Raw genomic sequence first — 13,143 nt, forward strand, 5'->3', positions numbered from 1 at the left:
CATTATGCCTGATAAATAGTTAGCTCTCAATCACCGTTAGCTATTGTTGTCAATATTAATTTTCTTTCTATGTTAACCAACTTGCTTTGGAGTCATTTGGCTTTTGAAATTGTTTCTAAAAGAAAACACTGACTTTTCCTGATAGAGCAAATGTGGACAGGACACCAGCATTCTTAGAAGGAATCTGAGGAGGAAGATAAAACCACAGCTGCCCAGAACCATAATGAGAAAATGAACTAAGAGAAAACAATCTCTAGAATTTTAAATGTGCAAATCATATCTGAGGCTGAGAAAAATGGCTGCAGAGACAGACCTGATTTCAATTAATCCAGTGTCAGAAGCATCTAGTGAGGGTTGACCTCTTGTATCACGTCTAAGTCCTTCTCTTCCAGAAAGGTAGGTGAAGGGGTCAAATTTAAGCTGAATACCAGATCTCACCCCCACTACCCAACAAAGCCCCGCAGTTCATACTGCTCAGTTATGGGCCCAATGTCTAGTTGTGAAGAATGCCAATATTGCTAATAATACCCAACCTCTCACAACATGCTCAACTTGGTCTGGTGAAGGTGGCCAATTGGCCTCCCCAGTATCAAACCCTGAATCCACAAGAGGCTTCGAGGCAGATGGGGAGAAGCAGGCCATCTGAGGGCACAGAGCTGCAGAGGGCAGGCTGAAAGGCACTGGGTAGCCCTCTGCCTCGGCGGTCCTCTCTCTCTGGAAGGGTGTGTTTCGCCCCTCCGTGATTCCATGTTCTAGGAGATTTCTCTTCAGAAGAAAAAGAAATGACCTTTAACCGAATGTCAATAGTGGCAGAGAGGAAATCAACAGGTAATTGCAGAAACATCTATTAGGACTCTGTTACAAGTGATAGAAAAACAAACTGAATGGTTTTAAGTTCAAAAAGAGGGAATGTAATACTGCATGGAACTGAAAAGCCCAGATTTGGTTGGTTGCAGGTCCGCTGGTTTCACTGTTCAACAGATGTCAGCAGGACCCTGCAGGACTCCAGATTCAGCTCTCATTGTATAAAGGTAGATGAGGGAGACCCAGCCCTCCCTCCCTGCAAGGTTCAAGTCTGGGAGAAAACTCAGAAGCCTTATTTGGGAGCTTCCTCAAAAGTCCTGAGATTCACCTTGATTGGATCCAGCTGGGTCACGCGTCCATCCCTGCACAAAGCACAGTAACCAGGGGGCATGTGCCACTTTGATTGGCCAGGCCTGAGTCACATGCTCTGTGTGACAATGAGCCCTGTGTAGACTAACATGCTTGAGTTCCTTGCCTGTGCTGTGCTTCATTTGTCACCCCTCTCCCCATCACTGCACAGTGAGCCCCCTGAGGGCAGGGACCCCACCAGTGGCTAGCTCAGTGCATGGCCCCAGCACGCAGTACATGCTTAGTAAATATTCATTGAAATAAACTGAACTGAAGATAACGGAGAGTGACCTGAAGAACTGAGATGATTGTCCACATGATTTATGCAAAACAAAACAACACAAGCACACCTTTGGCCCTGATTATCTGGCTTCCATTCTCTCTTTGGAATCAGCCGGCTCAAGCCCAGGAGGAAACTATACCCATTTTAGAGTCTGCACAGTAGTAACAATGAAATAACCTGAATTTAAAGTTTTAATCCTCCAATAAGTCTTGTTTCTTTAGCATTTCCCTCAAAGTTGGAGCCACAGTTTCTCTCCTGTTTAGCTAATAGTGAAATAAGTACATATTAAACACCAGCTGTATGCTGGGGATTGGGGTGGTAGAATACCAGAAAAATAAATAATAAGGTCCTCATTCCAGAGACTGAGAGAGGCCTGAGCCACTTCCAGTTTTTGAAGCTCCTGGCGTATTTTTTAAAATGTAGAAATGCCAAAGCAGATATTAAAAAATGGTGATGATATATTGTAAATGCTTATATTCAACAAATTAATGCTTTAAAACCATAATCCTCCATTACAAACACAATGCACATTAACCATGCTCTTTACAGGATTTATTTTAAAACTTAATCCATAGCTGTGGCTGATTATACTGTTCAAAGATGGCTGCCACAATATCTCCCATCCCACCTTAGTTTCTGCAACCTTGCCAATCCCACATCAAGAGATGGAGTCTGTGTTCCCTGCCCTTGAACCTGAGCAAGCTTGCAACTGCTTCAATCAGTAGAGTACACTGTAAGTGACTCTAGGTGTCTAGGTCATAAAAGACATGCAGCTGCTGCACTGTTTGCTAGCGCTCTGAGCCACCAGGCAGGAATTCTGACTATCGTGAAGCCACCATGCTGGAAATGCCAGGTGGAAGCGCTCTGGCAGACGGTCCCAGCTAAGCACCCCCCCACCACCACACACATACACCTTCCAGCCATCCCCACGGAGGTGCCAGACAAAGGAGTGAAGAAACCATCTTGGAGGTGGATCTTCCAGCCTCAGCTGGTCCAGCCCTCCGACATTCAGGTCACCTCCAGCCTTTGGAATCCTTCCCCCTGCGGCCCCAGACGTTGTGGGGCAGGCCATCCCTGCCAGGCCCTGTCTGCATTCCTAACCCACAGAATCTGTGAACATAATAAAATAGTTGATGTTTTACATCCCTAAGTTTATGGTGACTTGTTATGCAATAATGGGCGACTGGAATAATAGTCTACCACACACAGTGCGGTCTGGTGACAAGGCTCCAGGTTAAAAGCATATCCTAACCTTTTATTTTAATCAATGTACCTGTATAACCTTGTTTGGGAAGAGCTGGCAAATTTTAAGACCCTTCCAGGGCCATATAACCCTCCTGGCCTCTCTCCAGGGTCATCTACATAATTTATGGGGCCTAGTACAAAGTGAAAATGTGGGGTCCCTTGTTCACAAAGAAGGAAAAATGCCATTAAAGGTACTAAAATGTAGAACTTTTTCCTTTCTCTCGACCTGTCATGGTGTTTGGCATTTGCTATTTAATATTGGGCTCCCTGAGGGGCAAGGACAATCACAAGGCGAGCGCAGACCCCAATAAGGGCTCATGTGTGCCCACTGAATGCTGGGGTCCCTCCCAGGGCCAAGGAGAGCAAAGGTTGCTGAGGGGGACGGGTGGTGGGTGGAGATGGGGAGGCTGGGCAGGATCTGGTGCAGGTGGGGGTGGAGGGAAGTTCCCGAAAGGAAGGGGAGCAGGCAGCTGAGAACACCTGGAGGCAGGAGGCAGGACCACCGGAGAGCAGAGGTTCTGAGCCCCTGGGTGCAGGCTCCATTGTCCCGTCAGACTTCACTTACCAAAACACAGATTCCAAGATAAAATTATCAAGAATTTCAAGACAGAGACCACAGAGCATTAAAACCCAAGTGCTGGGCCTTCTGAGTGCAGGGCTCCTGTGTGGCTGCCCTGATCTCATGCCCTTGAAGCCCACCCTGCCTCTCACCAACACAAGAAAGGAGGCTTTATTTTTTTTTAATTTTTTTAATTTTAATTTTTATAGCAGTAACATTGGATTATAACATTATATAACTTTCAGATGTAAATCATAATATAATTCAAATTCTGTGTACATTACATTGTGTTCACCACCCAGAAAGGAGGCTTTAATAAGGATCTCAACCTCAGTGAAGCCATGCAAGGTGGGCATTATTATCCCCATTTCACAGATAAGAAAACCTCTCGGACAGGTCGATTAGCTTGTTTGCCTGGCCCAGAGTCACACAGCTAATAGGATAAGGAGATGGAAATTCAATGTCTGATTCCAAAGCTTGTAACTTTTCTGCCAGTTGAAGCCATGAGGCCAAAAAAGGCAGCGCAATGATATGTGCACTGAAGCAGGAGATGCATGACAATTCAGAGAAAGGGCAGAACACTGGAGGTCACACCTGCCGGAGGAGGCTCCATGGAGACGTGGCCCTTGAGCTGGGACTGAAAGTAGGGAAGAGCATTTCCAGCAGATGGAAGAGCATGAGCTGTTTTTGCCAGGTGTGCTGGGTTCAGCAGGCCTGAGAGGAGAACAGGCACAGTTCCCAGGACAGGAAGAGTCAGGCCAGTGAAACAGGAGAGAAGCACAGAGGCAGAATTTCCACTGGAAGGGGATGCCCTTTACCAAATATCATCAAGGGCACTGAGGCTGCGCTCGGGAAACCCTCTTGGAGGGACGTTTCACGAGAAGGAGAAGCATTCTTGGGGTGGCTGTGGAAGGCAGACTGTTTGGACTTAGTGGAGGGATGGGTGAGAAAACTGAGCCTGAGTCTAGATCACTTTTGGACAAATTTAGCCCTAAAAGGGAAAAAAGAATTAGGGTGGTAACGGAGTGGGGAAAAGGACACCTGAAAGTGCTGGTGTTTTTCTTCAAGACCTGGCTGACTTGTCCTTTTAGGGCAGAAAGCAGAGAGGGCCAGGTGTTGGAGAGGGAGGGGCGAGAAGCAGCTACCTGAGCACCCACTGCAAGCCAGGGCCTGTCCTTTCCCATCTCGTTTCCTCCCCACAACCCCTGAAGACAAATGTTCCTGCTCCTACATCACCTGGAGGAGAGGCCAAGAATCACAGTGGTGGTGAGGGCAGGGCTGGGGCTTGATCTCCTATTTGTCTGACTTCAGAGCCCGTGCCTACTCCTCCGTGCAGAGAGAGGAGGGGTTGGTTTATCTAGGAGCAAATGTGTTCTCAGCAGCCGCTGAAGTAAGGATATGGTGGAAAGGGGGCAGTGCACAGAGGCTTGGGCTCCTGTTGGAGGTGGGTCTTCAGCCCTGAGGTATGGTCTGGGGTTGGGAGGAAGCAGGGGGAGGTGAACCATGGAGGTGATGGGAGAGGTCCTCCGGGCTGTGTGTTGGCCACGCCCAAGAGGCAGGTGGACTCCATCAGCAGCTATAAGAGGGGCTGCCTAGTCAGGGAGCTTTTATCTCCTGGCTTTGTAGCTGAGGACCTACAGTGGAAAGGGATGTGGTACTGGGAAGTGTGGAGAGGCTGCCCAGGCATCCAGGGTCCAAGAAGGCCAGGGGGCATTGCTTGAGGCCTAGCTCTTGGAGTCCTGGGCAGTTGGTGTCCTGCTGAGGGTCACATTGAGTTTGTGGGGGGGTGAGGGAGAGTGTGAACAATAGGGAAGGTGGTGGGGCTTCAGAACAGACTGTCGATCCCGCTCCATCTCTTATATCCCCATCCCCAATCTCCATTTCCAGTGTAGACCATTTCATTTGACCTCTAGGCCTGTTTTTTTTTTAATTAATTTTTTCTTCTTCTTCAGTTTTTTTTTTTTTTTTTTTTGAGGAAGATTAGCCCTGAGCTAACATCTGCCGCCAATCCTCCTCTTTTTGCTGAGGAAGACTGGCCCTGGGCTAACATCCGTACCCATCTTCCTCTACTTTATATGTGGGACGCCTACCACAGCATGGCTCGCCAAGTGGTGCCATGTCCACACCTGGGATCCGAACTGGCCAACCCCGGGCAGCTGAAGTGGAACATGTAAACCTAATTGCTGCGCCACCAGGCCGGCCCCTTAATTAATTTTTTGAGTGGGTAAAACATTCACATGGCTCAATAATTAAAAATTATAAAAAGTTTAAGAAAGAAAAAACTGAATGAAAATGATATAAAAATAAAAATTAATTAAAAAGAAAAAACAACAAAAAAGAAAAGTAAATATTATAAACAGTTACGCAGTGAAAACTATTTTTTCCACTCCTGTGCTCCATCTACCCGGTTCCCACCTTCCCCTTAGCCTATGATCACTGTTAGTAGCATTGTGTGTGTCCTTCAGACAATTTAAGCCTTTACAAGCAAATGTTTTCCTTCCTTTTCACCAAAAGTAGCACACTGTTCACACTGTTTTGTCCCTTGGTTCTTTTTTTCTTTCGTTCAACCGTATTTCTTGGACATCTTTCCATGTCAGTACATGGAGAGTTTATCGTTCTTTCTTATAGCTGCATGATATTTCTTTGTTTAGATTACAAGCAATGCAGCAAGGAACTGCTGGACATACATCATTTCACATCTTTACAAGTGTATCTGTAGGATAAATTCCCAGAAGGAGAATTTCTGGGGCAAAAGGCATTTATAATTTTCACATTGCCAAAAGGACTTCCATAGAGATTGTTCCAGTTTATACACCACAAGGATTTAGGAGAGTTTTTAGCTGGTTTCCAAGATGACCGCACTACGCTCTTCTGCAGATGACGTGACAGCATGTATTGTGGTTGACACCCCAGTAGCTAGCCCCTCACCTCCCCATTATGGGCTGCCCCATTATGACTTGAGGCAGACCGATCCTGGGCCAGACATCTTCTGCCCCTCCAGACCTCCCTTCCACCTTCTCTCCATGCTCTCTGCCCCAGGGAGGCAATCAACAACCCTGGAGAACTGCTTGCTGTTTCCCAAACGTATCACACTAAGTCACACCTCTATGCCTTTGCCCATATTGTTTCCACCTCCTGCCCAGCCCTCCCTCCCTTCTCAGTCTGGAAAATTCTGACTCCACCTTTAAGACTCAGCTTAAATGTTGCCTCTGTGGAGGCCTCCTTGACCCTCCCGGTCAGAACCGGTCACTCCCTCCATCCTGGGGTGCCCTCCCACAGAACCCAGACTGCTCGCTATTAGAGCACATTTGGATCACCTGGTGGGGCAACTGTTTGTTTACACGGCTCTGTCTCTCCAGCACCCAGCCAGGCCAGGCCAGGCCCACACTTCAAACTCAGCTGTGACTAAAATTAAACCGGAGAGGCAGGATGGCATGGAAAGGCCATGGGTGTGGGAGTCAGGCTGGATATGACTCCATCCTCTGTCCTCTTCCCACCTCACTAGCCTCATCTCCTCCCCCTTTCTCTGTGCTCTAACCACACTGACCTGCACTCCTCTCCTACTTCATGGCCCTTCACTTGCCGTTCCGACTGCTTAGAATGCTCTTCTCCTGGCTCTTTATCATCCTTCAGTGCCCAGCTTAACTATCACCTCCTAAGAAAGGCCTCCTTGGCTACCGAGTCTAAAGGCACACTCCCTTCCCATTCTGTCATTCCCTAGTCATTTTCTTCACTGATTTACCACAATCCTAATTCTTGTGTTGATGTATTGGTTTACTTGTCTGCTGCTTTTCTCCTCCGCTAGACCTTGTCTCCCCCGCTAGGCAGGGACCAGGGCTTCTTCACGGCTATGGGCCCAGGGCTAACATAGGGCCTGGCACGTATTCAGCACAACAGAAATCTTCATCAGCTGAATGAGGGATGAACAAAGAAACAGGTCCGTATCCCGGCTCCACGGCTTCCCAGCTTTCTCCTCACATTAATTACCCTCTCTGAAGAGTTCCTCATTTGAAGATCAGGCTTTTTGAGTTGTGATATGTATTGGAGATTGTATAAAATCCCTGATTACATAAATCATAGCTGTTATTTGTGAAGTTCTTCTTTCCTTCATCTGAAAAATGCACCTTTTTTTGTCTGGCTTAATGACCTATTGTCCATGTTTCAGAAGAATTTTTTGAGGTATAACAAATGTATAGAAAAGTGCACACACCAATTTCTACATATGTATGTGTGTATAATATATATACATATATACACATATACATATACACACATATACATATATACACATATATACACAATACATATATATATATACACACACACCCATTGTTTATATATTTATATATACACACACACCCACGTAACCACTTCCCAAATTAAGAAGTAGAACATTCCAACACCCAGGAGAGTTTCCATGTTAGTCCCCCCCCGCCCCCCACCCCAGTGACACCTCCCATTCTTTCCCTCCTCAGGCAGATCTGAGATGATGACCTGTCCATTCTCCCTTCAAGCCATTTCTGATCATTCCCTTCCTCCGTTCCTCTTCTGAGACCTTTCTTAATAACTCTAACTCTCCTGAGTAGGACAACCTATCACCAAACCAGAGGTCTCCAAAGTAGGGGACATGCAACCCAGTGGAACGCAAGACGAGCCCTGCAATTCCACTCCTAGGTACATGCCTGAAAGCACTGAGAACAGGGACTCAGACAAGTGCGTGTACACGCATGCTCACAGAAGCACTATGCATAACAGCCAAAAGATGGAAACAGCCAAATATCCATCCACGAATGAATAAACAAATTGTGGTATATACTTACATATTCAGCCATAAAAAGGAACGAAGTTCTGACACGTGGAACCACATGGATGAACCTTGAAAACATTATGCTAAGTGAAAGAAGCCAGACACAAAAGGTCACACATTGTGTGATTCCATTTATATGAACTATCCAGAAGAGATAAATCCATGATGATAGAACATATATCGGTGGGTACCAGGGGCTGGGATGGGGAGAAACTGCTTAATGGGTAAGGGGCTTTACTTTGGAGTGATGGAAATGATTTGGAACTAGAGGAAGTGGTTGCACAACATTGTGAAAGTACTAAATGCCACTGAATTGTTCACTTTAAAATGATCTATTTCATGTTATGTGAATTTCACCTCAAAAAATTATTTTTCAAAAAATGAAGTGGCCACTCTTACTGATGATCTGAGGTTTGAATAAGGCACAGACTCCTTAAGTTTTCTCAGCTGTGAAGAGCTGGGCAAATACCAGCTGGGGGCGACAGAACGAAGCAACGGCCTGGGGGTCAGCAAGTGTGGCTTTGAGGCTCTGCCCTAAGTAGTAATGATATGATGACAAGAGACAGCTATAACAATTACAGCTAACACCTCTGTAAGGTTTAACATGAGTAGGCGCTGTCCCGAGTGCGTTACATCTTCAACTCACTAAGTCCTTACAACTCTAAGAGGTGGGTAACTGTCACATTTTCATCACAGATGAGGAAACTGGGGAACTGAGTGTGAAAGGACTTGTCTAAGTCACAGATGAGGAAAAGGCAGAGTCCACATTTGAACCTAGGCAGTGAGGCTCCAGGCACTGAAGCCTCAATCCCCAGGCTCTGCACTAAGTGATTTCTGTGTTTTATGCCATTTACTCCTGTGAGGTAGGTGTTATTGCTATTATTCCTATTTGTTTAAAAACCCCCTCATGGTCCCTCCATATTCAATGTCTTCCAGTCTTTCCCCTGCATTTATTTTCATGTTGGTCCACATGTTCCTGTCATGTCTCATCTTGCTTCATCTTCGTTTTTCTTTATACTGCACATATTACCACCTGAATTTATTATTTATACTTTCAGTCTCTCATCACTAGAAGGCAGGGCTTTTGATTATTGATTTCCCAATACACAACGTGTTTGATTATTGATTTCCCCATACACAGAACGTGTGGTACTTAATAGACTCTCAAAAATTTAAATGAATGAATGTTGCACACAGTATTAGGTAGCTTTGTATGCCTGTGTTTGAGTAAATAAGATCATACCATACATGTTCTACTTTTTAAAAAAATCTTAATGTCTTGAATCTTTTTCTTAAATCAATACATAGATCTAGCTCATTCTTTTTAAAAGATGGATGATATCCAATACTGCGGAGGTAGCACCCCTTATTTAACCAGTTCCCTATTTAATTAATCCACATTTTCCCCAGTGTATCTCTAACGCAAATACCGCAATAAATATCTTAGCACATGGCTTTTTGTGGGTACGTGTACACATTTCTCTAGATAGTGCCTAGAAGTGGAACTGCTGAAAGGAAGGGTATACACATAAAAATGTCAACCAATAATGCCAAATTGCTCCCCTGATATCCATTCCTGCCGGTGCGGAAGGGCGGTACACAGCACGTTTTCATATACCTTGGACCAAACCTGATGTTATTAGTCTTTTTAACTTTTTGCCAACCTGATCGGGGAAAAGGAACCACCAATTTACAGATGAGGAAACTGAGGCTCAGAAAAGTTTAGACACTTTCCCACATGACCGCTAAGTGGCGGAGTGTGTCCGACTCCGGAAAGGACGTGCCAAAGCTGGACGCTGTCCTGTATGCTGCGCGCCCTCCGCGCCTGGTCATCCTCAGGCCTTGAAGCTGGCAGGCTGGCCTTCCTCCCCACTAAGCCTCAGACCCGCTCCGGGCGGCTAAAGGCCAACCTTCTCACGAGTCCCCGCCGCCCGGCCCCCGCCCCCCGGCCCCCGCCCCACACCCTCCACGGCTCCGAAATGGCGACGGGCGAGAGCGCGAGGCCACGCCCCTTCCACAGGAGGTGCGGTCTGAGCTCAGGCCAGAGCGATGGATGCCCGAGCCAAGTTTGAAGTCGGTTGCCAGGCGGGCTCGCGCAGAAGCAGAGAGCCGGTGGCGCCGCAGGTCGGGAGGAGGAGCACCGAGTGGAGGGCTCGCCTGCTTTGGCCGCCTGAGAGTCTCTTCATCGCGGGCGCTGGGCCGCCATCTTAGATGGCGGCAGTAAGACGAGAGCGAGCGTGAGACGGGAAGGCCGCCCTGCCGCTCTCTTTGGGCCCCGAAGAGGGCCAGCTGGCCGGGCTTTAGGGCGTGTGCCCTGAGGCGCGGAGCGCGAGTGCAGCGATGCGGGGGCTGCCCGGGGCCCCGTCCCCTGGGCTGGGGACGCGCCGAATGTGACCGCCTCCCGCTCCCTCACCCGCCGCGGGGAGGAGGAGCGGACCAGACGCCGCAGCCGGACTACGGGACACGGAGGCGGCCCGGCTCCCTCAGGTAGGCGGCAGGGCTGGGTCCTGGATGCCGGGGGAGCCGGGCGGCGGGGCCGAAGGGGCCGGGTTCCCGGGCGGCCCAGACTGGACGGCGCTGACGGGGCAGCCCCGCGGCTGCCGGCGGAGGGCCCGGGCCAGGCCGCTGTCACCCGGGCGGCGCTGGGCGGGCGGGGGCCCCGGGGCCCGGTGTCATGGCCGGCGAGCCGAGTTCCCACATCCCCACTTAGATTTCCTTGTGCTTCGGGGAAACGTGCCTGCGCCACCCCTGTACCCGGTGCACCTTCCTCGTCTTTTGGCAAAGGGAAGATCCGCCCAGAGCTGCCCCGTTTCTGTGTTGTCACTCGGATGGGTTGATTCCTTTTTTTTTCTGGTCGCAGAATGGGGGACCCAGGCTTGCGTCTTCTCTCAGGGTCCGTCACTCAAGTGACACCCTTTTAGGGAAGACGAGAAGAGGAAATGGGTCAGTGCCCCGCCGCAAAGGCATAGGGGCCTCGCCTTGGGTTTCAGGACTCTGCGGGTTACTAATGAAAGGTTTGGGATGTTTGTACTGACGATTGGCCCCGGGATGCTTTGGAATGAAGATCCCGGGCTGTCTTTTGTGTGAAGTGAGAGCCGCCAGCACGCTTCAGTCCTGCAGCTGCAGAGGCTCTGCAGAGCTAGACGATGCCCAGAGAGAGGAGTTTGGACATCAGGAGAGGCGAGGCGGCTGTGTCCATTCATTGTTCTCTTTCCAGGGCTCTGGGTGTGCCCTCTGGTATTCATTCTTTGGTGGGAAGAATGATAGGATCTCCTGTGTCTCCTTGAGATGTGACTGGGTTCTAGGGTTACTTAATCTAAGTCGGGAGTGAATTCAGCGCACGTTCGTTGAGTACTGCTGCCTGCCTTGTCCTCTGGGCTGAGCCGAGGGAGTCTGCCCGCCGCTTTCCCAAGGCGTGAAAACAATGCGCTGCGATAAGGATGGACTTACCAAGGGTTGTGGGAATTTGGAACAGCTAGCTTTGCCTGGGGGCGTTGAGGAAGCTCGTCCCCTGGAGCGGACTTTCGCGGTGAGCTTTGGACTGACGAGTAACTGCTCTCCAAGTGAGGAGGAGGGGAGAGCGTGCTAAACCGAGGGAACGGCTGGTTCAAAGCCATAGAGATATGCAGGAATTGGGATGAATTTGGGGAGCAGCAGATAGTCTGGGGTGCAGGAAGGAAGTGGTGAGAGACGAGGGTCTGAAAGAAAAGTTGGCTAGATTGTGAAGGATGTTTGTTGAAGATAGTGAACTAGTTGATTTCATTTGGATTATTTTAAATGAGTGTTGCTAATTCTTTTTTCTTGCTGATAACTAATTTTCCCCTTCTCCTGATGATATTGAAGCTGATAGTAATTGAAAAGATTTTCTTTGTTAAACCCAGTTAAGAACATTCTTGATAAGTGCTTTATGTCATGTTTTGCGCTTACACAGTGGTGAAATAACTGAATTCATGTTCTAGGGATTCTTGCAAAAAGATTCTTCTAAAGCTGCTCACAAAATGTTGACTTTATAAATGTAGTTCATTCTACTAATAGTGCTTTTTAAGTGGCTGTTGACAATAAAACTAGGCTCCTCAGTCATATAGAAATTGGCAGATTAAAACATTTGAAAAAGTGTAGAATGCAAGTAGGTGTTTTTAGTTTAGTAAATGTATTTCATGTAATAAACTGTTTCTTTGGATCGATTTTGTGGATTCCAATTCTGTTATGAAGTCTTTAACTCTGTGAACATAATATTCCCAAAATAGCTGTATTGTGATTAATGCTTATACTAAAGTGATTGTTATGCTATTAACAGACTTCAGCTAGCAGTTCCTAAATCTTTTTGGGATTGTGGTGATTATATACTACGGAAGGACCTTAAGATTCCTTTGGCTTGTTTTCGCCTTATCACTTCAAGGGCTAAGCGGTTTAAAATGCAACAGAAATGATTGAACGCTAGATACCCGGGAAAATAAACCTGTTACTGTTTCTGTTGTAAAAGCTAATTTTTTAGGTGTGTGGTGTTTGTGATTATAAGTTGTAGTGGAATTGCTTAGTCTCTTGAAACTGTTGTCAATACTTGGAACTATATGCCTTCAAAGTAGAAGGCTTGAGTGAAATACATTAGAACATATGTTATGGGGTTTGGTTTAGCAGAGGAAAACAGCGAGAAGCAGATTAAGCTGGTTATTTATGATGAAAAGATGAAATGGAGGATGGTTAAATGTTGAGTATTATATCACAACTACTCTAAACTAGTTGCTTTTAGTTTAAAATATGCTATTTGTGAAATTCAGAGTAGGTGGTTTGCTCTGAAGATTAAACAACTTCTTGGAAGTTAAATTTGACTTTTCTAGAAGCACTAGATTACTAAATGGGAAATATAATGAATAACTTCAGATTACTATTTCAAGTAGTCTGTTACTAGTAGATGTATGATTCTACTGCGTTTTAATTTCAGATGAAACTTTGTTAGTAACCTACTTCCTAAAAATAGAAAAGTGTTACATGAGGGAGTACTTTTGTTTGCATTTTAGGAACATAATAGGCCATACATAATACTCCTGGTCTTGGGAGGAGCTTGTTAGCCAAACAGCATGCCTTAATGTTGACTTG

The 13,143-nt window shown here is 47.0% G+C and overlaps 1 protein-coding gene across 3 annotated transcripts in view; it reads left to right on the top strand.

Moving 5' to 3' along the window:
- The first annotated feature begins 9,803 nt into the window (after nucleotides 1–9,803).
- Nucleotides 9,804–13,143, top strand: part of RAF1 (Raf-1 proto-oncogene, serine/threonine kinase) — a 67,203-nt gene continuing 63,863 nt past the window's right edge. The window contains exon 1 of one of the 3 annotated variants that reach the window (XM_023619942.2): nucleotides 9,804–10,533. The gene's annotated coding sequence lies outside the window, so the exon portion shown is untranslated. Of the gene's footprint in view, nucleotides 10,534–10,881; nucleotides 11,576–13,143 lie in introns of those variants that run through there. The other 2 variants (XM_070237246.1, XM_014731414.3) reach the window with 2 other exon arrangements.

This window comes from Equus caballus, chromosome 16 (genome assembly GCF_041296265.1).
Source record: "Equus caballus isolate H_3958 breed thoroughbred chromosome 16, TB-T2T, whole genome shotgun sequence".
In the NCBI taxonomy this organism is placed as follows: Eukaryota; Metazoa; Chordata; class Mammalia; order Perissodactyla; family Equidae; genus Equus; species Equus caballus.